General features: G+C 32.0%; 1 protein-coding gene across 6 annotated transcripts in view; it reads right to left on the bottom strand.

Moving 5' to 3' along the window:
* Positions 1-21,299, bottom strand: part of LOC107441198 (dystrobrevin beta) — a 173,580-nt gene that overhangs the window by 143,494 nt on the left and 8,787 nt on the right. For 3 of the 6 annotated variants that reach the window (XR_015432246.1, XM_016054364.4, XM_071180232.2), the window contains exon 2: positions 17,708-17,853. The exons of the other annotated variants lie outside the window; for them this stretch is intronic. The gene's annotated coding sequence lies outside the window, so the exon portion shown is untranslated. The remainder of the gene's footprint in view (positions 1-17,707; positions 17,854-21,299) is intronic. 6 annotated transcript variants of the gene reach the window in all.

Raw genomic sequence — 21,299 nt, 5'->3', positions numbered from 1 at the left:
AAATATTAAAAATTTAGACTACAAATATTTTTCATTTTCATGAAACTGCGACTTTTCTCCATTTTGACGTTTTGCGCAATTTTTAAAATAACTGAGGTTAAATAACTGAAATTGATTCACCGCTAAACGGGGGATTCAAAACTAGGATAAATTTTTAGACCAATATTATGGGCTGTATACCTTAAAGCTTCGTGAATGTTCTTTTCATATCAATTATGATTTTAAAAAATATGTAATTTAAAATAATGATAGAAAAAATTATTTAAAAAGTTTATAGTTTTATAGTTAAAACGATCTATGTAAACATTTATAATTTATAAATCGAACAAAGTTTTAGGATATTTAATCAATTAAAAGTGATATTTGTATTAAATTTAATGGGAAAATAAAAAGTAACTATCTATATTACATAAAACGGTTATAAAATCGATGAACTTTCTCTTTTCACTCGTTGGAATATACCTAAAGCAGAGCAGTTATACGCCGTTTCATTATTACATATTATAATTCTAATTGTTTTGTTTATATAAGCATTTTTCATTTCTTTTTTCTTTAAAACTTTATGCTAAACTCCAAGACTTGAAGTTGTTGTATGTCTGAATATTGAAATTTAGCAATGTGTGCATAGGAAAAATAAAACTTAGAGGTTACGAATTGCCTCAGAGAAATTGTGAATTGTTAACATTTCATTCAACGTAAAATTTTCTACCTAAGATTTTAATTTTAACCTTTTTATGATTATACTAATTTTCTTAAACTCTTTTCTTTGGTTTTTATATGTTTTACAACTTTGTGATAAAATAAAGGACTTATAGTTGTTGTGCTTCGAAACACTTAAATTTAGAATTGTGTACTTAGGGAAAATCTATTAACTGCTAGCAATTTAAAATTAATATTAAAATATATATACTTAGAATCTTGTACAGAGAAACCAAATATATGCTCAGAATTCTGTACAGAGAAAAGTTTTATGAACAATTTATTCCAAACGGTAGTCTTTAAAATAGTAAAGAAAGCTAGAAGTTCAAAGCTAGAAGGAAATAACGTATCCCAATGAGCGAGCGAAGCGTGCTCAGATGGGAATTGCGAGTTGCTGAGAAGGAAGGGAGCTTCTGAGTCAAGTTTAAAATGCGCTCACTTTTATAATTCAACATTAAATTTGTATAAAAACTTCCCGTGCACTTTTTGAATGCATTTCAAGAAAATATATTCCGAAGACTTTCAATACATAAAACATTTTAATACATTGTCTTTTTATTTCAACATTATATTTTAAATAATAGTATTTCATACAAGTTCTTGAATAAGCTCTCAATCTTTTTTTTTTCCTTCCTATTTCTGCACATATCTTATAAATGAATGCAGAAACTCTAGATCTAACAATAAGTTTATTTTACAAAAAGTTTATTTTAGTATCACTGTTATTAGATTAAGTTCAATTTTTAAGCTAATCTTTCTCAAGGGGCAATTTTGAAAAACTTTTTAAAATTTCATATTCCTGCAAAAAACAATACATTTCAGATATAAATAGTTCACCTTGTTGGTTTTATATGCACTGATTACAGAATAAGTTCCCACTGTAAGCTGGCTTTTTAATAACTTTTAATAATCTAAATCGTCCTATAATTAGCATATAACTAGACAAATGAGGTGGGATTAAGCTACGATATGTTTGCAAAATAAGATTATAACATTTTAGGAATACACAAATTTAAAGACTCGCTCAAAAGAATAACTAAAATTAACATTCAGTATAAAAACAACAAGGACAATAAAAAAAAAACGAAATTCGTCACGCACACGGGTAATTTTTAACTATAATCAAAATAGGAATCTCCAAAAATGACAAAATAAATAAATAAATGAATGAAAAATCTTAACAAATTTACCTCAGAAAAGAAAAAAAAAATATTCCAAGGCAACAAGCGAACCAAAAAAATAAATAATCTCATTTGCTCACGATTAAATACATGAAGACGTGCTTTTCAAACAAGCACGACAAAAAGAGCTCTACGGGAAAAATTCCAAGGCTCGAAAATGTTTTTCCATTATAGAACAGGAAACGATCTCTAACAACATTATTTGGTGTTTCCTTTCTTCACGGAGATAGGATATGCTCCTCAGGCATCTGGAAAATGTTCTTAAACTGTTTAACTCAATTAAAAACTCGCTCCCAATGCACGGGCCAAAGAATCTTGGCGGTAAGGTGAAATTTAGAATAACGCCCTTTGTGAAAGAACTTATGACGTCACTTGACGATTATGCGATTTTTTAACATCATATTTTGTGTTGAAAAAGCAAATTTCCACGATGTTAAATTTAGAACTTTCAGCGAGAACACTGGCAAACATTGAAAAACCGCACAACAAAGGATAATGTTCTAGACGAATGGATGAATTGAGGAAAATAGAACTCATTAAGATGACCGAAATATTTTTAATTAGTAAAAAAAAAATGACATTTTAGCAAAGAAAAACTTAGCAATAATCACAAAATAATATATATATATAATTTATTTTTAATAAAAAAAAAACGCAAAATCTTAAAAATTTATTGAAAACAATCCGATTTCAATATTTACTAGCAAATCATAAATTCCAAACGATAAGTTTGACTTTAATTTATTCGTTAACATTAGGGCATGAACTACACATCAAATAACAATCATTTTGCTCATATAACCTATAACGTATTTAATTTCAATGCGTAGTAAGAAAGTAAATGGCTTATTTATGCTAATTTTAAGGAACTACAAATTCACGTTAATAATGCGTGACTCCACTTAAACAAAAGATTCACGATTTTATTACGTAACCGAACTTGAAAGATAGATTATTAAGAATCAATCACACAATAGACAAATAAATACAACTCATTATTTTAATTGATTTGCTATTATACTTCAATATATTTTAAAATTGGTATATTTTAATTGCTCCATTAATGGACAAACTAGTGGGGGTCGTATGTTGTAGGCAAGTTATTCGGACGACGAAATACATCTTTTTTAAAGCCAAACGAATATTTCAAATATATGAATAGTGGAAAAAGGTTTTTTTTTCTTCTTTTTACTCTAATTTTCTTTTCTTTATTTATAAAGCAGCAAAGAGGAACTACAAGAGATGAGTTTGGGCTCGTTTAAGGAAGTCCGAGCTCCTCCGAGCCTGACTAAAATTTTATTTCGAACCCATCCGAGCCCGAGATACATAGGATCAATGTTCGTCAGATAAAGGCCAAATTTTACGGTTTTGCCACTTTGTCTCTACAGTCTTAAACAAGGAAATTAATCATTAAAAACTTTTTTATCACTAACCTGCGAAAAAAAAACTAAACAGCGTGAAACACCAAAATGACAAGGAAAAAAAATTTAAAAAAATCCAGGAAAATCAAAATCTTAAACCAAATAAAAGTTTTTGACATTTAGCGTTAGTCTCACTAAGAGAAAGCACCGAACAAAAGTTGCAGATCACTGTAACTTATAAATTTCACATTTATATTTGCATTTTATGACGCGCCCTCACAAATATATTACATTTATTAAATTTTACATTAATAACTGAACCAAACATATGAGTAATAAAAAAGCTTATGAAAAGTTTAGCGTGATTCTGAGCTAAAAACCATTTTTTCAGTAAACAAGGCCAAACCCGTCTCATCTTTATCAGGAACCCAGGAGAGAAATTGAATAGCTTTATATCACGATTCTCGTAATTTCGACTATTTTAACTAACACTGAACCGTAATAGATATGGGGATAGAGCGTTCGCCTTCCAATGAGGTGAACCAGGTTCGAATCCTGGCGATGGCTGGTCGATACGAATTTCGCATCCTGCTTGCAGCGACCACAGTGCTGACGTTAAATATTCTCAGTGGTAGACTGATCAAGGGTTTGAGTCCCCTCGCCGCTAGGCTAACCGTAGGAGGTTCTCGTGGTTTTCCTCTCTATGTAACGCAAATGCGGATTAGTTCCATCAAATAGTCTTCCACGAAGGCAAATTTCTCCCAATACTTGATTCAGAAGTACCCTTGTCTTCTGGATTGGGTTCAAAATGACAAGGCTACGGAGTTGAACATGACTGGTCGTAAATCCAAAAACTGTGTTGGCTGTTCAACGACGGTTATAAAATAAAATAACACATACATCCCAGCCGCGGTGACTCAGGGAATAGAGTGCTCGCCTTCCAATGTCCGAATCCATTCTGGGCTGATTGATATGAATTCTTTTCCCAGCTCGCACCGACCACAGTACTGACGCAAAATATCCTCAGTGATAGACGGATCATGGGTTAGAATCCCTTTGCTATCGGGCTAAACATGGGAGGTTTTCGTGGTTTTCTTCACGTAGAACTAGCCCATTTCCGGGCTAGTTCCATCAAAACGTACTCCTTGTAAACCAGTTTGTCCTAACACTTGTTTCAGGAGTTCCTTTGTCTTCTGAGTACGGTTCAAAACGATAAGGTTTCGGAGTTGAACACTGATAGTCGTAAACTCAGAATTGGGTCGGCTGTTCAGCTCGATTATAAAATAAAATAACACATACATCCAAATTTAATACAAATAAAATACAAATAATCAAATACAAATAAAATACAAAAAAATACAAATAATCGACATTTCAAAGAAGGAAATATTTATGAAAGCTGCTTTAACAATAAATACATACAGGGTGATAACAGAAAAATAACTATGAACATGTCAAAAAAATTTTTTTTAAATCTAAAACTATTTTTTTGTAATTTTTTCTCTGTTTTTAATGGTTTTTATCACACTTCTCGCGAGTTGCCGTGAAAAAAGGCAACGCTTGGCAAAAGTCTGGTGTCACAATTTCTTGTGCTAAAAATATCGTAGGCAATTTAGTTTAAAGATTACGTTTTGATTTGGAAATTTTAAGTTTTGTTACTGTAAATGTAAACGTGAAAGCTACGCAATCGTTTTTAACTCAATTTTTGATATCACAATATCAACACAATTTTAATCCCTTTACTTAAACGGTACGCTTTCCGGTGGGTCGATCATGTCGGCTAAGTTATTTTACAATCACCCTACACATAAAAATCAAGTTTCGCTGTAAATTGTAATTTTTCGTTAATTTGGGCTAATAACGAATTTTATTGATTATTATTTCTTTTCATTACTGTTTAAAAACAAGAAGATAAATACAAAGGGTATTTATTGTACGAGCAGCGCAGAGATCTATTTTTTTTCTTCAAATTTCTTCATAGTTAATGTAAACTCAATAACATGAAAAGAGCATTAACCTAAAATGTTTTCTTAAAAAAATAGTTTTTTCTTTAAATTTATATGCAATTATAATTATGAATTTCTCTTTAATTCATACTTAAAGAAACATCTGGACAAAATGCATTTATTTTTAAATGCGTGACAACCAAAAAGCATTTATGAAAGAACTCATTGTAAGTGTCATGAAAACATAATTTAAGAATACTACATATTTCTTCCATGAGCGAAAAGTAAATGCTATTCGCATAGTAAACAAATTTTGTAAAACATCTCGCCCTGAACTATTAAATGAAATTGTTAATTTAAAGAGCATTTAAAAATTCTTCATTCCAGAATTCGAAGATTTTATTCATAGATATCGGATCAAGTCTTGATTGCACATAAAAGACATTCAATAAAAGGAAGATGGCGTGCAATGTTACCGGAATCACAAATTAGTCACGAATATTAGCTTGTTATTAAATTATATGTCAATCAAGTCATTCGTGGCCAAAGCAAATGACACAACTTCCGTAGATAATTACGAAATGACGGAACAGACTTTGGAACTCAATCAACGATATAATTACGAAAAGGAATATGAGAAATGGTTCAATGTGTGGAAAGAGACTATTTATTTTGGACTAAGTCAATTTGAAATAACAACACGAGGCATTATTTGTAGTTTCCCACCTTAAAATACACAAAATGTAACTACTAAGCTAAGAAATTAGAAAAATTCATAATCAAACTAAATGTTAATGTTAGTAATGCAACTTAAAATCTTATTAAAGAGTGTTCTTTCAAACTCTTGCAGCACGTAAAATTTAAAAAAATAAATAAATAAACCACAGCAAAGAATCTTCCGCTTGATTCAAAGATTGAACTTATAACTATAGATACTATTTAATTATACATTATAAGAGACGTTGAACAACCGATCCAATTTCAAGTTTACGTCTATCCATCTTCAACTCCGAAGTCTTGGGATTTCGAGCCCAACTCAGAAGACAAGGGAACTCCCACATCAAGCATTGGGCCAAGATATTTTTCGGGGAGTACTTTTGATAGAACTGACATGCATTTGCGTTAATGGAGAGAAAAACCACGAGAGGATTTCAATACGTCCTTTAACTGTTGGGCTAACCATGAGAGAATTATTAGCTTTTGAACGTAATGCACTCTTGAAGGTTAGGTGTTTCCCAATGCTTGATCTTAGAGTTCTCTTGCCTTCTGAGTACGGTTCAAAATGACAAGCCTACGGAGTTGAACTTTGAGCAGCAAATTCGATATTGATCAGTTGTCCAACGACCGTGATAATATAAAATAAAAAATATAAACTTGTACAATAATTTCATATGTTAAGAAAGAAGTGCACAAGGTTTTAAGAATTATGTTTCGCTTATATTTAGCGGGAATAAAAGAGAGGCGTTCTTCAGATTTAGAGTATTAATTTCCCATTTACCATAATCCTGTGAAACGAAGATGTCATTTATTTCTTGTATTACAAAAATAAAATATTCTCACATGAAATTCGCATAATTATTTTGGTTTAATCGATGCTCTTCCGGATAGGGTTTAAAATTTCAAGAAAAGTAAGTTCCGGAAGCATTTTATTTACTACGTCATCAAATTGGACAGAATAGAATATTCTCTCTCAATATTAAAAAATCGCAAGGACTGATTTCCGTTGCTGTTTTGGGTGTCAAACTAAACGTTACATTTTGTAATACTGCCCAAAAACAATGAGACTTAGTAACTTGAAAGGTATACAGGAATTACGATGGAATTAAAAAAAAATTATATTCGATACTTTCCTCGAGAATTATTAACTGTTAAACTTGTTGGGAAAAAATTTTGCATGCTGAAAAGACTACATTAATTTATAATAAACTTAACGGTTTTTTTCTTCTTGATTCGAAATTTAAATTTGCAACTTTTAAGTGCTTTATTTACGAACTTTTCTCACTCTTTTTTTGCTTACGTTGCATTTTGCTTTGCTGTTAAAAATCTATAAAACTTAGGAACTTGAAATTACGAAAACGTGTAGAAAAATGTATAATAAATAAAAAATACGATTCCATTGTTAGTTCAAGAATTTTCAACTGTTAAACTTGTAAGGAATAAAAAAACGATGTTGGTCAATCTACTGTCCGATGACACGCAAAATAAAATTTGATGCGCAATTAGGATCATTTAATAATATAAGAATGAGAATTTTTTTTGGAAAATCTCATTTGTTCAAAGGTTATTAAGTTTTCCTGATTTTTTTTTCAGGTTTCTTTTTTCATTTTAGCTTAAAAAATGGACCATTTATCTTTTGTTATAAAAAATGTATTATTACTTCACGATATCTGCATTTCTTGTAAGTTGACACTGGAGTCAATCGTAACAGTGAGAGAAAGATCGACAAAATTCTTAAAATAAAATGAAAAAAGCGATAAAACCGCACCGTATTTGAATTCTTATAAGTCTCTTCAACGAGTTTTAATTCGCTTTTATTTTTTTTTTATTAAATCTCACAATCTGTATTCCTTAAGTAAATTTTGTTCCCAGTATATATGATTATTTTTGAAACTTAGGTAATCGTCTATTTTGTTAGGATTAACAAAACATTCTTACATAAGGCTAAAATAATTGCATGTTTTGAAACCAACATTTTTGTGGAAACTATTGACGATCGAGAAAAAACAATGAGAATCAATTTGGCGAGCAGAGGCAAACAGGTGGTAGAGTCTCTTAATTTAATGCAGGTATGCAACGAAAACACTCATTTTAAACTTGTCACAAAGAGTTTTTAAAAATGACACTGGGGGGGGGGGAGTTGTTAAGAGTCGTGATGGCTCAGGGCAGTGGTGCGCAAACTTTTTTCGACTGCGACCCTTTTTGTAGAGGGAAAATTTTTGGCGACCCCTAGAGATAAATGTTCACAAATACGATGTATATATTTCGCGCATTTCTTTCGTTTCATCGAATAAAAACATCATCATATCTGACTCATATTAATTTTATTTATAATTTTAAGAAAATACTTTTTGTATAACACAAAAATCAGTAAATTGCCCCTTAATGAGATGTATGTGGCTGCAAGTTTCTAATTATCCCATCGATGTTTGGATGTATGTTGCTAATTGCAATTCGCATATCATCTTCAGGGTTTAAACGCGAGCGGTATTTAGTTTTTATTGAAACTAGTTTGCTAAATCCAGTTTCACATAAATATGTTGATGCAAATTGTATTAACACTCTGATGGCATTCTTGCATAAAACGGGATATTGCTTTTCCACGGATAGCCAAAATGTTTGGCAAGGCTGAGTCCTAAATTGATTTCGAAGAGTATAATCACTAATTAGATCTATCAATTGCTCTTTCTCACTAATTTGAAGCGTTGAACTGCATATGTCAAAGGAAAATGGATCACGAATCCAACCAAGATCGTTGTTAAGAATTGCCACGAGGCGGCGCTCATATCATATGACACATTATTGTTCAGTTGCCATTCAACTGTAGAACAGGGAACATCCCCCTGTCACTCAATGTGATCTTGTAAATTTTATGTTATTAAGTTTCAAAATAAATGTTTATGTTTGTTACAGTCCGCTACTTTATAGCTCAATATATCACGAACACTTAACAAAAAGTGGTCATCGCCGAGCACGAAGACAAACCGAACGCTTGTGGAAATTGAGTACGAAATCGAAACGAACAATGGCTTTGGAGCAAATAACAGTATTTAACCGAAAACGGGGTTATATACGAGGACAATTGACAAGGATTGAAAATGCACTTCAGCAAAATACTGATTTACCTGTGGACAATACGGACATCACTCAAAAATTATCAACTTTGGATAAACTTAGAACAAAGTTAGAGGATCTACGCAGCGAATGCTATTCTACTTTGTCGGATGTGGATTTGCCAGATTTTGAAGAAAGTTTAGATGGGCTGCAAATTGACCTCGAAACATGCGAGGTAAGCTTTCAAAAACTTTTAAATCCAAATTCTAATTCAAATGAAAATGGTTCGTCCTCTGGTAACTGTAAACTAAAATTACCGTCAATTAATCTTCCCGAATTTTCAGGTTTATATGTTGAATGGTTGTCATTCAAAACGCAATTTATGTCTTTAATTGACGATAACAAACAGTTGTCAGAACAACAAAAATTGTTTTACCTTCAGTCGGCACTTAAGGGTAACGCTAAACAATTAATTACGGTAAATGATACGTACAACAGTTTATTCGAAGCATTGAAAAAACGATTTGAAAATACACGGTTGCTAATTATGAGTCATATTGGTGAAATATTTAATTTTTCTAAAGTTAAATGTGAATCTGCGTCTAGTTTAAGACAGATGCTCGATAAAATTGAAAGTAATTTGCGATCATTAAAACAACTAGAATTAGAAACGAACCCTCTTTGCGAAGCAATATTAATTTATATAATTATTCAAAGAATTGATATTGAGTCACGTAAATTATACGAAATGGAATTGGGTTCGGAATTACCGAGTTGGGAAAAATTTACGGAATTCTTAACTAAAAGATGTCAAGCGCTAGAAAATGTAAACAGAAATTCAGGCGAATTTAAACGGGAACCAACCCCGAAATTCAAAACTCTAATGGTGAAAAACGAAAACAAAAATAATTGTTTATTAGGATGCATGGAATCCCACCCTATTTTCAGATGTAAAAAGTTTATCGATTCTAACGCAGATGATAGATTAAAATGTGTTGTAAGGAATAAATTATGCTTTAATTGTCTCGGATTTCACACAATGTCTAAATGTAAGAAAATTCATTTAAAATGTAAATCTTGTAACAAGAATCATAGTACAATGTTACACGGAGCGAACTTTTTCTTCGATAGACAAAATCAAAACAAAAATACGGGTGTGGCGCCAATGAGCAGGGAAGAAAGAAATAATTCAGTTTCGGAACAAGAAGTTACGCAATCACAAATGCAAAATGAAATTAATAACAAACCGCAAGAGGCACCATGTTTATATTCTTTTAATGTAAATAAAAATGTTCTTCTTTCTACAGTGAAAGTTAAAATATTGCAATCGAACGGAAAATATTTGCATTTAACAGGGCTATGCGATTCTGGAAGTATGAAATCTCTTATTACAGAAGAGGCAGCTAATTTATTGGGTTTAAAAAGATCGCGTTGTAGGTCAAATTTAATTGGATTAAAAAATACAGTATTTCCGATCACTGAGAAGATTTATTCGCGTATAAGTAATGATGAGGAATCATATAATAAGGAACTCGAATTGTTAATTTTGCCAGAAATAGCCGGAAATGTTCCTTCGGAAGAAATAAATATTTCTAATTTGAATTTACCCGAAAACGTAAAGTACGCTAATCCTAATTTTTATTTACCGCAAAAAATATCGATTCTTTTAGGAGGAGACGTATTTTATGAATTGTTAAAAGGAAATCAAATTCGATTAAGGGGTAATTCTATTATTTTAATTGAAACAGTTTTCGGGTGGATGGTTACAGGTTCGATCCCCTCTACACACCCACATGATTCCAAATGTTATTTCATACAGGACAATGTTGATGAAGGGTTAAATAAATTTTGGGAATTAGAGTCAATTGGGATAGTTCCAAATGATAATACAGATGAGGAAAGTGCTGCTTTAGCTCTCTTTAAAAATTCTGTAGATTACAAAGAAGGGAGGTATCAAGTTGGGCTACCATGGAAACATGATTTTAGGGAATTAAACGATAACTTAACTGTAGCCAGAGGACGGCTAGATCATTTGATTAGAAAATTTGAGAGACGCTCAGAACTGTATGAAGATTATCGTGAAATTCTGAAAGACTATGAAAATCAAGGCATCATAGAGAAGGTCCCAAAAGACAAAGTACAAACAGATAAACCGCTATTTTATCTACCATTTTCCATGGTTTACAGAGAATCAGTCAGTTCTAGTAAACGAATAGTTTTTGATGCCAGCTCACATGAAGAAGGTGAACTTTCCTTAAATGACTGTTTATACGCAGGACTTAGCCTAAACCCCCTGATATTTAACATGCTCATATTTTTTCGTTTGAATGCTGTGGTGATCTTAGCAGATATCGAAAAAGCGTTCCTTCAAATATCGTTGAATGAGACAGATCGAAATGCAGTGAGATTTCTTTTTCCAAGTTCGAACCCGGCCATAAGTGAGCAGTATGACATAAATATTTTTAGATTTTGCAGAGTTCTTTTTGGTGTCAACGCCAGTCCCTTCTTGCTTTCTGCCACAATTAAGGAACATATCAAAAAATATCAAGAGTTGCATCCCGCTACGACGAATATGCTCAATGAATGTCTATATGTCGACGACTTCATAGGAGCTCTCGACGACGTGAAATCTGCCTTTCAGATGTCGGACGAAGCCAAGAAAATTATGGCAGAAGCAAGCATGAATCTGTGTAAATGGAGTTCAAACAGCAAGGAACTAGTACAATTATGGAAGGATTGCGGGTTCGAAACCCATCCCATTCATTCGGAAGCCAATCCTATAGCCAATTTACACAAAGTTCTAGGACTGCCATGGCATGTGCATGAAGACTACATCTCTGTAGAACTGAAAGACTTGCTTAAATTCGATGGAAAAGAAAGCATTACTAAAAGAATTGTTTTAAGAACTATCGGAAAACTGTTCGACATATTGGGTTTTCTTAGTCCATACACAATAAGACTCAAGTGTTTACTCCAAGACTTGTGGCTTAGAAAGTGTCCGTGGGATACGGAACTTCCACCAGACATTCGCCAACAATTTATTCAGTGGAGGTCTGAGTTACCTGTCATTTCTAAATTACAAGTTCCTAGAATGATTCTAGACTCCAGTCTAGATGATGCCAAGGTACTTCAAATTCATGTATTTTCGGATGCCAGCCAAAGAGCATACGGAACAGCAGTGTACCTAAGAGTGAAGTACAGTGACAAAATCACAGTTAATCTTATAGCATCAAAGAGTCGTGTTGCTCCATTAAAGAAACTGACTCTTCCAAAACTAGAACTAATGGGTGCATTACTTGCAACCAGACTTGCAAAAGAAATAGAACAGATTGTAAAACGAAAAGGATCCCCCACAGTTCATTTTTGGACAGATTCCCAGATCGCATTGTTCTGGATCAAAGGACCTCATCATAAATGGAAACAGTTTGTTTCCAATCGAGTGAAAGAGATTCAAGCCCTTAGCAATCCTGAATCTTGGTCACACGTTCCCGGTAAACTTAACATTGCTGACATTCTTACGAGAGGAGTTAATGCAGAAGTTCTTCTGAAAAATGAGGTCTGGTGGTCAGGTCCCGAGTTTTTAAGAAAAGATGAGATTTCAGTGTTTGAGTGCACTAATTCTATTGCTGAAAACTCTTACCTTTCAGAGTTAAAAAAAGGTTCCTCTGTTAAAGAGGATATGTGTTTTGCTTTAACTAATCAAAATGTTATGTTTTATAATTACCTACTTAAACTTACCAATAATTTTTCTAAACTTGTTCGTATAGTTTCATATATTTTTAGATTTATCTATAACTGTAAAAATCCAAAGAACAAGGCAGGTAGGTATTTAGATTCTGAAGAATTAAACAAATCCGAAACTTTTCTCTTAAAATTTGCCCAAAGTGAATATTTAGAAGAATTGAATGCTTTAATGAAAGGTGAGAATGTGAAAGGTAAAAGTAAATTGTCTTCTCTTAATTGTTTTATTGATAAAAAGGGTCTTATACGTGTTGGAGGTCGAATTGTAAATTCAAGTGTTAATGATTGTACTAAACATCCAATTGTCCTTCCAACAAAACATTCCTTAACCTATATGATTGTACATTATTTTCATTTTAAATATTTACATGTCGGAGCACAAACTTTGTTGTACTTAATACGTCAAAAATATTGGCCTGTGAACGGCAGAAATTTGTGCAGGTTGGTAATACACAATTGTGTTACGTGCACAAAAAACAAACCAGTTTTAGAGCAACAATTAATGGGTCAGTTACCTAAAGAACGAATCGAACCTTCTCCTCCATTTACCATAACAGGTATTGATTTTTGTGGACCATTTTATATAAAATTTAAAGGACAAAGGAAAGGTGTTTTAAATAAGATATATGTTGCAATTTATGTATGTTTCTGTACTAAATCAATACATTTAGATTTTGTAAGTGACTTAACATCAACAGGGTTTATAGCTAGCTTGAAAAGATTTTTTTCTAGAAGAGGTAAGGCCTCTAAAATTTTCACTGACAATGGACGAAATTTCGTGGGTGCAGACGCTGAACTGAAACGGCTTTTCAAAATTATTAATTCACCAGATGAACCTTTGGCTCAATATTTTGCCGAGGAAAAAATCGATTGGCATTATAACCCCCCAAGATCACCAAATTTTGGAGGATTATATGAAGCCGGCGTTAAATCTTTTAAATTCCACCTAAAACGGATAGCGGGAAACTCCAATTTTACTTTGGAAGAATTCATTACAGTTTTAGCGAAGATTGAAGGAGTATTAAACTCCAGGCCATTGACTCCATTGTCAGCTGATTTCGAAAACTTTGATACCCTAACACCTGGGCATTTTCTTATTGGGAGACCCATCACTTCCATTACAGAACCTCAACTTGCAGATATCAATGAAAATAGACTCAGTAAATGGGAAAAGATTTCTAAAATTTCTCAAAAAATTTGGAGACTTTGGAAGAGAGATTATTTAAGTAATCTCCAAGAACGCCACAAATGGCAGTTCAGTAAAGATAATGTTAAAATTGGAACTTTAGTGTTGGTGAAAGAAGAGAATTTGCCAGCAACTAAATGGTTAACAGGAAGAATTGAGGAAATATTTAAGGGAAGTGATGGGAAGGTAAGAGTTGTAAATATACGTTTGCCACAAGGCAATATACTTAAAAGATCAGTACGCAACATTTGTATTTTACCTATATATTAATTCTTGTGTTAAAATTTTCATTATAATTGTAAAGTTGAAATTACGTGTATGTATATTTGATGTTTTGTATGAATATTGTCAATTTTTCATTTTATTTTATTATGTAATAAGCATTGTAATTAATAATGATTGGATTTAAACATCCAATCGGCGGGGAGTGTTAAGAATTGCCACGAGGCGGCGCTCATATCATATGACACATTATTGTTCAGTTGCCATTCAACTGTAGAACAGGGAACATCCCCCTGTCACTCAATGTGATCTTGTAAATTTTATGTTATTAAGTTTCAAAATAAATGTTTATGTTTGTTACAGTCCGCTACTTTATAGCTCAATATATCACGAACACTTAACAATCGTTTTCAGGAAAATCCTCGAATCTTCTTGAAAAAATTTTCTTTAACTTTTCAATGTGATTGGAAATGATGTTTTTAAATGTAAATATATCTATATTATTTTCCTTGATAAAATCGTTAAAGCAAGGGAACATGTTGGTGTTGTTTTTATTCAGTTCAGTTTGCCAGAGACTAAACTTATTCTTAAAAACTTGAATTTTACTGGCTGTAGTTATGATAGTTGAATTTTCACTCTGCAAGCTCAAATTTAAGTCGTTAAGTTTTTCGAAAATATCAACTAAATAGCTCAGCTTCCCTAGCCAAACTTCATTGATATAATAACTTGCCAATCTATGTTTCGTTTCAATTTAGAACATGTACACTTCATTTCTCAAATCAAATATCTGTCGTAGTATTTTCCCACGTGAAAGCCATCTGACTTCGGTGTGTAACAGTAATTTCTCATACGTTGAGCCCATCTCATTGCCAAGTACTGAAAAGAAACGGCTGTAACTAACAGCGTCTTGTAATACGTTGTGCAACTCTTCATCCATATCTTTTGCAACAAGAGCTTGCCGATGAATCATACAGTGATTAAATACCATATGAGGCGCCACCTTCTTAATTAAGCCTCTGAGCCCTTGATTCGAACCTGTTAATGCTGCAGCACCATCAGTACAAACCGCAACACAGTTTGCCCAGGTAAGAGACTTTGTTTCAAAATATTCATTTATTACTTCGAATATTTTTTCTCCAGTTGTTTTTCCTTCCAAACTTTTGCAACATAAAAACGTTTCTGTTACATCTTCATTAAAAATAAACCTAACGTAAATAATTAGTTGTGACATTATAGTAATATCGGTAGCCTCGTCCAGTTGTAAAGCAAATACAGATGAATTTTGTATGCGTTTTATGACTTCTGACTCGATATTTCGTGACATTTCGGAAATCGAATTGCAATTAAACAGTGAGTGACGGCGCTTCACTCTTTATATGTACACTGTATGGTATGCAGCATGCAGGGATAATGCATTTCATAAAAATTTGGCGACCCCAAAAAAACTTCTGGCGACCCCTAGTTTGCGCACCACTGGCTCAGGGGATAGAGCGTCCGTCTTCCAATGAGGTGAACCAGGTTCGAATCCTAGCGATGGCTGGTCGATACGAATTTCGCATCCGGCTTGCAGCGACCACAGTGCTGACGTAAAATATTCTCAGTGGTAGACGGATCAAGGGTTTAAGTCTCCTCGCCGCCAGGCTAACCGCAGGAGGTTCTCGTGGTTTTCCTCTCTATGTAACGCAAATGCGGATTAGTTCCATCAAATAGTCTTCCACGAAGGCAAATTTCTCCCACTACTTGATTCAGAAGTACCCTTGTCTTCTGGATTGGGTTCAAAATGACTAGGCTACGGAGTTGAACATTTGTAGTCGTAAACCCACAAAATTGGGTCATCTGTCCAACGACGGTTATAAAATAAAATAGTAGTTGTTAAGCAAAGCTTAACACTGATCCACCACTAATGGGTCACCGGTATTCTCTGGATGTCCCCCACAATATTTAAATTTTGTTTCACGCTATAAACCATAAACTACTTTCAATGAAACGGAAAAAACTACATCATCAAATGACGCACTTCATTTTATTCCTAACGACATGAAACAAATCAAATACAGGAAAAGTTAAATATGAAAAAGAACGTCGGAATAATAAAATTGTATTATTAAATTAAACTGATATCAAAATAAATCTGGCACAAAAATATTTAAAAAATATAAATAAATACTAAGTCTTCATTACGTTTCAACTTGGAAAAAAAAAACATTTCATAAATTAGAATGTTTCTGAACTGACTTACATTTCAACGCAAGATTATTTTTAAACGAGGTTACACAATGTTTATCGACAACGTTACCTTGTAGTACCTTCGCAATAACCACAACACACAGAATAAAAAATGTATCTGAATGTTGAATAAACAATCAATTTTTTATTACACTCTGACTAACCATAGAAGTGTTTTTTCCTTTTTCGAAAAAGAAAAAGCAAAGTAAAGATGATTTTTAACTGCGTATTCAGTGTTTCATTACTTACAGAAATGATATCTTTTTTAATTTCTATTTTGAGATCATAGCACTGGCCTATTTCTATTTATGTCATCTATATTTTTTATTACCATTTTTTAATTTATCATATGAAGACATGTCTCATTAAAGACACAATCCCGGAGAAGAAGATTTAATTCCACTGACGCGTTATCAGTTTACGTTACTGCCCTCTTATTAGACATTATTCAGTGCAAACTGAAGTAAACAACTCTACGTACTACAAGATAAAAGGGAGAGAAAAAAAAACTAAAAATAAATATTACTCTAAATAAATACATACCCAAAGGAAATATGTATTAAGTAAGTTTTCAATGATGTAAGAAATTCAAGAAATCATTTAACTTTTAAGAAACAATGCCTCACTTGCTGACACATACATAAATTAAGCAGCAACAAAAAAAAACATCATAACTTTTAAAACTTCTAAATTATTAATTATAACCACTTAGTTTTCATCTTATTTGATTTAGCATGAAGTATAAAGACACAATATAAGAAATATAAGAGATACAATATATCGCTTGTCTACACAGCAATGCAAATACATAAATAGGTTGCAAAAACATTTTATACGTAATAGTATTCTAACGTTTAAACAATTAGTTCCAGAATTTGTTTTGATCTCATTCGATTAAAAACTAACAAAAAAATACATTCAAACCTAGCGTTAACGTCATCTCGAAGGGAGAGAGAAAATTTTTTCGCCTTAAAAGTAGTTCACGTTATCAGTTAAGAAATTTTTTTACGAAAATCGTACAATACACAGCACAGAAATTTTCTATTATCTATTTCTATCGTTTTCTAAGCATTAAATAAGTTCTATTATGAATATGGAAGTTAATATACATTCCATTTCATTTAAAGTTTTTATTTTGCATTTTATATTTAATCAATGAATTCTATCATATTCTCATAATAAATACAACTAATTAGTACTTCAAAAGTTAACAAGTTTCGACTGCAGTAAGAAAACCACGCAACAGGTGCGTAAATAAGGCATTAGTCAAAATTTTTTCGCATAAAACATTAGTAATTTCTTTACTATGAGTTCGATCGACTAGAATTAAGCTTCATTCGATTCAGCGTAATAAAATACTTAAGAAAAGAATACCTCACTTGTCTTGATAGTAATATTTAAGTTTCTCTCCTTTTTAATCCACTGTGCAGTCACATGTCACCATTGTTTTTCTTATCCAATAGAACATACCAGGAAAAATTAGACCACCCACAACATTTAGCGAAAATGACCACCAAGTCCTAATAAAAGAAGCAGTTTGAAAGAGACTACTTTTTTATCAATCTCATTTTAATGAAGCACGTTTAGTTTTATATTATATACAGAAATATAAAAACCTTTTTTCCTCCCATCACAACAGAAGCGAAAATAGGAATCTTATGAATAAAAATTCTTTTTTTAAATTTATCTATCAGGTTGTAAATCATTTTCATTAAAATATAATAATTATAAACAGCAATAAGGACTATGCGTAAGACTTTCTCAATAATAATCAACGTTTTTACCCTAAAATAAGTTAAAAATGCCTCTAATTTAAAATTACAAAAATTAATATTTAAAATTACCATTATATTATTATTAATACCATTATTTTATTAATTATTTTGGCAATCTAAAACTATAGAAATGTAAACTATATAAATTATAAAAAAGTATTAAAAATAAATAATAATCAAAACTAATATTGGTCACTAGTTTAATGAGTAGCGCAAATACTTGTCAAAATAATATATTAATTAGCTACTGAATCAATTTTAGTCCAACTAACAAATTTTTTAATTTATCAAAACGATCCGTACAGAACATATTGGGTGTACTACATACATTATAGGTGAATCTTTTATTCGAACGAAGTAATTTTTTTATTCCAATTTTTGGTTGGAAAGCTTGGATCATACCAAACCGTAGGTTATGCTTCCATGCATGAAAACTAGCAAATTATATAGCGCTATGACATTACATTATGGACAAAATTAATTTGTTACATTTAAGTTTATCTTCCTGCACTTTAGCAACGGTTTTGTTTACATTAATCTTGTTTATTTATTTCAGCAAAGCACGGCAAGGGTCGTCCCTTAAGTCAAGAGGTACATAATTTATTTATTTTTGAGAAAAAAAACTGAAAACAAGTGCCAAAAGCAGGAATATCAGAAAAAAAAACAGCTGAGGAAGGCCAGTGCCCATCCCAAGCTGTCAAGCCATTGAGGAAAGAAGGAACTAGTATTTCTTAATATCAAAAATCTCAGAAAGCACTCATTTTAGCTAAGTTAAAAGTAAGTCATTTGAAGCACCGTAGAAAGTTAAACGAAGAAATTTAATCTCAGAAACGAAAAAGGATAAATGTCTCAATTAAACCATAAACGTCTAAGATAAGACATTTCCAACAATGAACAGCCCAACGTTTTGACTCTCGCACTTTGAAGAAAAATCAATTAAAACATCATACACTAAAACCCTTTGAAGATAACCACTTGAGATGAGTCTCTTCCAACTTGATAACATTTCAAGACATCTTTCTTTTTTAACTGTGGAGACAAACAGTCAGCAGAAATAAGAAAGAAAGACACACTATCCAAGACAAACAATAGAAGACTGGTTTCGAGGCCACTGGAGCATCCAAGAGAAAGAAGGAAAAAAAATTATATATAAACACTCGTCTCCGAAATTCTTCGTGAAGTTCACTCTATTTTTGCAATCAGCTGTCAAGTCTCAAATATTGTCGAGAGAGGCCGAAAAAAAAAAGTGTGTGTATAAAGGAAGTAACGGTCTCTCGAGATGGCTGAGATAACTTAACTTTAATTGACAGGGAATGAGTGGGAGTATTTGTACTAATCTCAGTAATTTCTTTCATATTTATTGGAGATAACAGATAGAGAGTTCAGAAAAAAAAAAGCACAATACCACTCTTATCTACAGAGGGCCGGTATGCCTGGATTTTTATGAGTTGCAGCATAATAGTTAAGAATAATATCTCATATACTTGCCGCCACTTAAAATCAGTTATTTTTAATTAATTTAATAATAACCCTTTCTCATCGTTAAACAACAAAGACGAGCCAGATTATCATAGGCATAGCAGAGAAAAATACACTTAAGGATTATTCTTACTAACTTAACCATTTGTTGAAAAATTTCTGTTAAACATATTCCTCCCCCCCCCCCAATTTTCTATTAAGTCAAAAAAAAGTTAAAAAATATTATATTTAGCATTTTATTACTAAATGATTATGAAATACAGCATGAAATGATGGTGTCTTTTTCTATATTAAAGGTAAAATCTCCCAAACACATACACTTCCAAACAATATTTGCACTTATATTCAGTTCCTCAGATCGAAGAAAAATTGTTATTCGTCATTGAAATTACTTTAATTTACAAAATCAAACATTAATTACAGAATATGAAGGAGAAAAAAAAGTTTTTTCGAACTGCTTTTTTTCTTTCTTTTTTTAAATTTCATATTTTAGTACAAGTATAATTTAGATAATCTAACAAATTCTTTTAGAAATTATTAGACTTTTTTTCCCTTTTTTTTTTTTTGAGAGTTAAAAACACTAAAATACATTTTTGATTGCAATTAGAGCGAAAGAAAGAAAAAAAAATACATGTATGAAAAGGACATCGGCTTTCCATCCGTGTCAAAGGAATAAATGTAATATAATAATATATTTATTATATACATAAATCAAATTATCATGTCGCAGTGGCTCAGGGGATAAAACATTCACCTCTCAATGCTGTAACCCTGGTTCTCATTCCAACGGTTGGTCAGTTGTTATGAATTCTGCTCACGGCTTGCACCGATCACAGTACTGACACGAAATATTCTCAGTGATAGACGGGTCATGCGTAAGAATCCCCTTTCAGTCGGGTTAATCGTGAGAAGCCTTCGTAGTTTTCCTCTGCATGTAACGCAAATGCAGGTTAGATCCATCAAAAAAACCTCAACGAAGGCTAGTTAAACCCATTGCTTGATTCAGAAGTTCTCTTGTGTCTGGGAGGGGCTCAAAATTACTAGGCTATGCAGTTGAACATTGATAGTCGTAAAATCAGAATTGGATCCACTGTTCAATGTTGGTTATAAATGATGATGGTATATACAATGATTTAATTAAATAGTATTGTAATACATTATTTGTAGATCTTATAGATAAAATTATATCTTAAAAAATAAAATCTGGAGCGCTCTTAACAGCTTAGGATACGCTCTTTTAAATTCTCAGAATATATTAAAGTATGCACCCTCTATTGTACTACACTTTCAGCGTGTATAATAATTTATACGTGAAAAAGGGGCGGCACAACAGAAAGAACGCCGGAGACGGCAGGAGACCAACAACGGACCAATTTAACATCCATAAAAGTAAATTGAATGATCTAATTAAAGCGTTCGGTTCATAAATTTTTTTTTATTACACCTTTAAAGAAGGAAGGATGCCTATTGAGAACTATATTGTTGAGAGAAATAAATAAAATTCTCTTCTGATAACGAAATCATACTTTAAAGCGAAAAATCACAGAATAAAAATATACTTATTTCAACAAAAATTGCCTTTATTTTTTTAATCTAATAAGTTTTTTAGCGTAGAAATTTTACGCATTTTTTTTACAGTTCAAATAAACAGAAGATGTAATTTAAGAAAATCCAGCAAAAAAATAAAATAAATAAAACAATAATAAACAACA

The sequence above is a fragment of the Parasteatoda tepidariorum genome, chromosome 1 (genome assembly GCF_982258835.1).
Source record: "Parasteatoda tepidariorum strain Cologne lab strain chromosome 1, Ptep-v5.0, whole genome shotgun sequence".
In the NCBI taxonomy this organism is placed as follows: Eukaryota; Metazoa; Arthropoda; class Arachnida; order Araneae; family Theridiidae; genus Parasteatoda; species Parasteatoda tepidariorum.
This window is presented reverse-complemented; position numbering and strand designations above follow the sequence as displayed.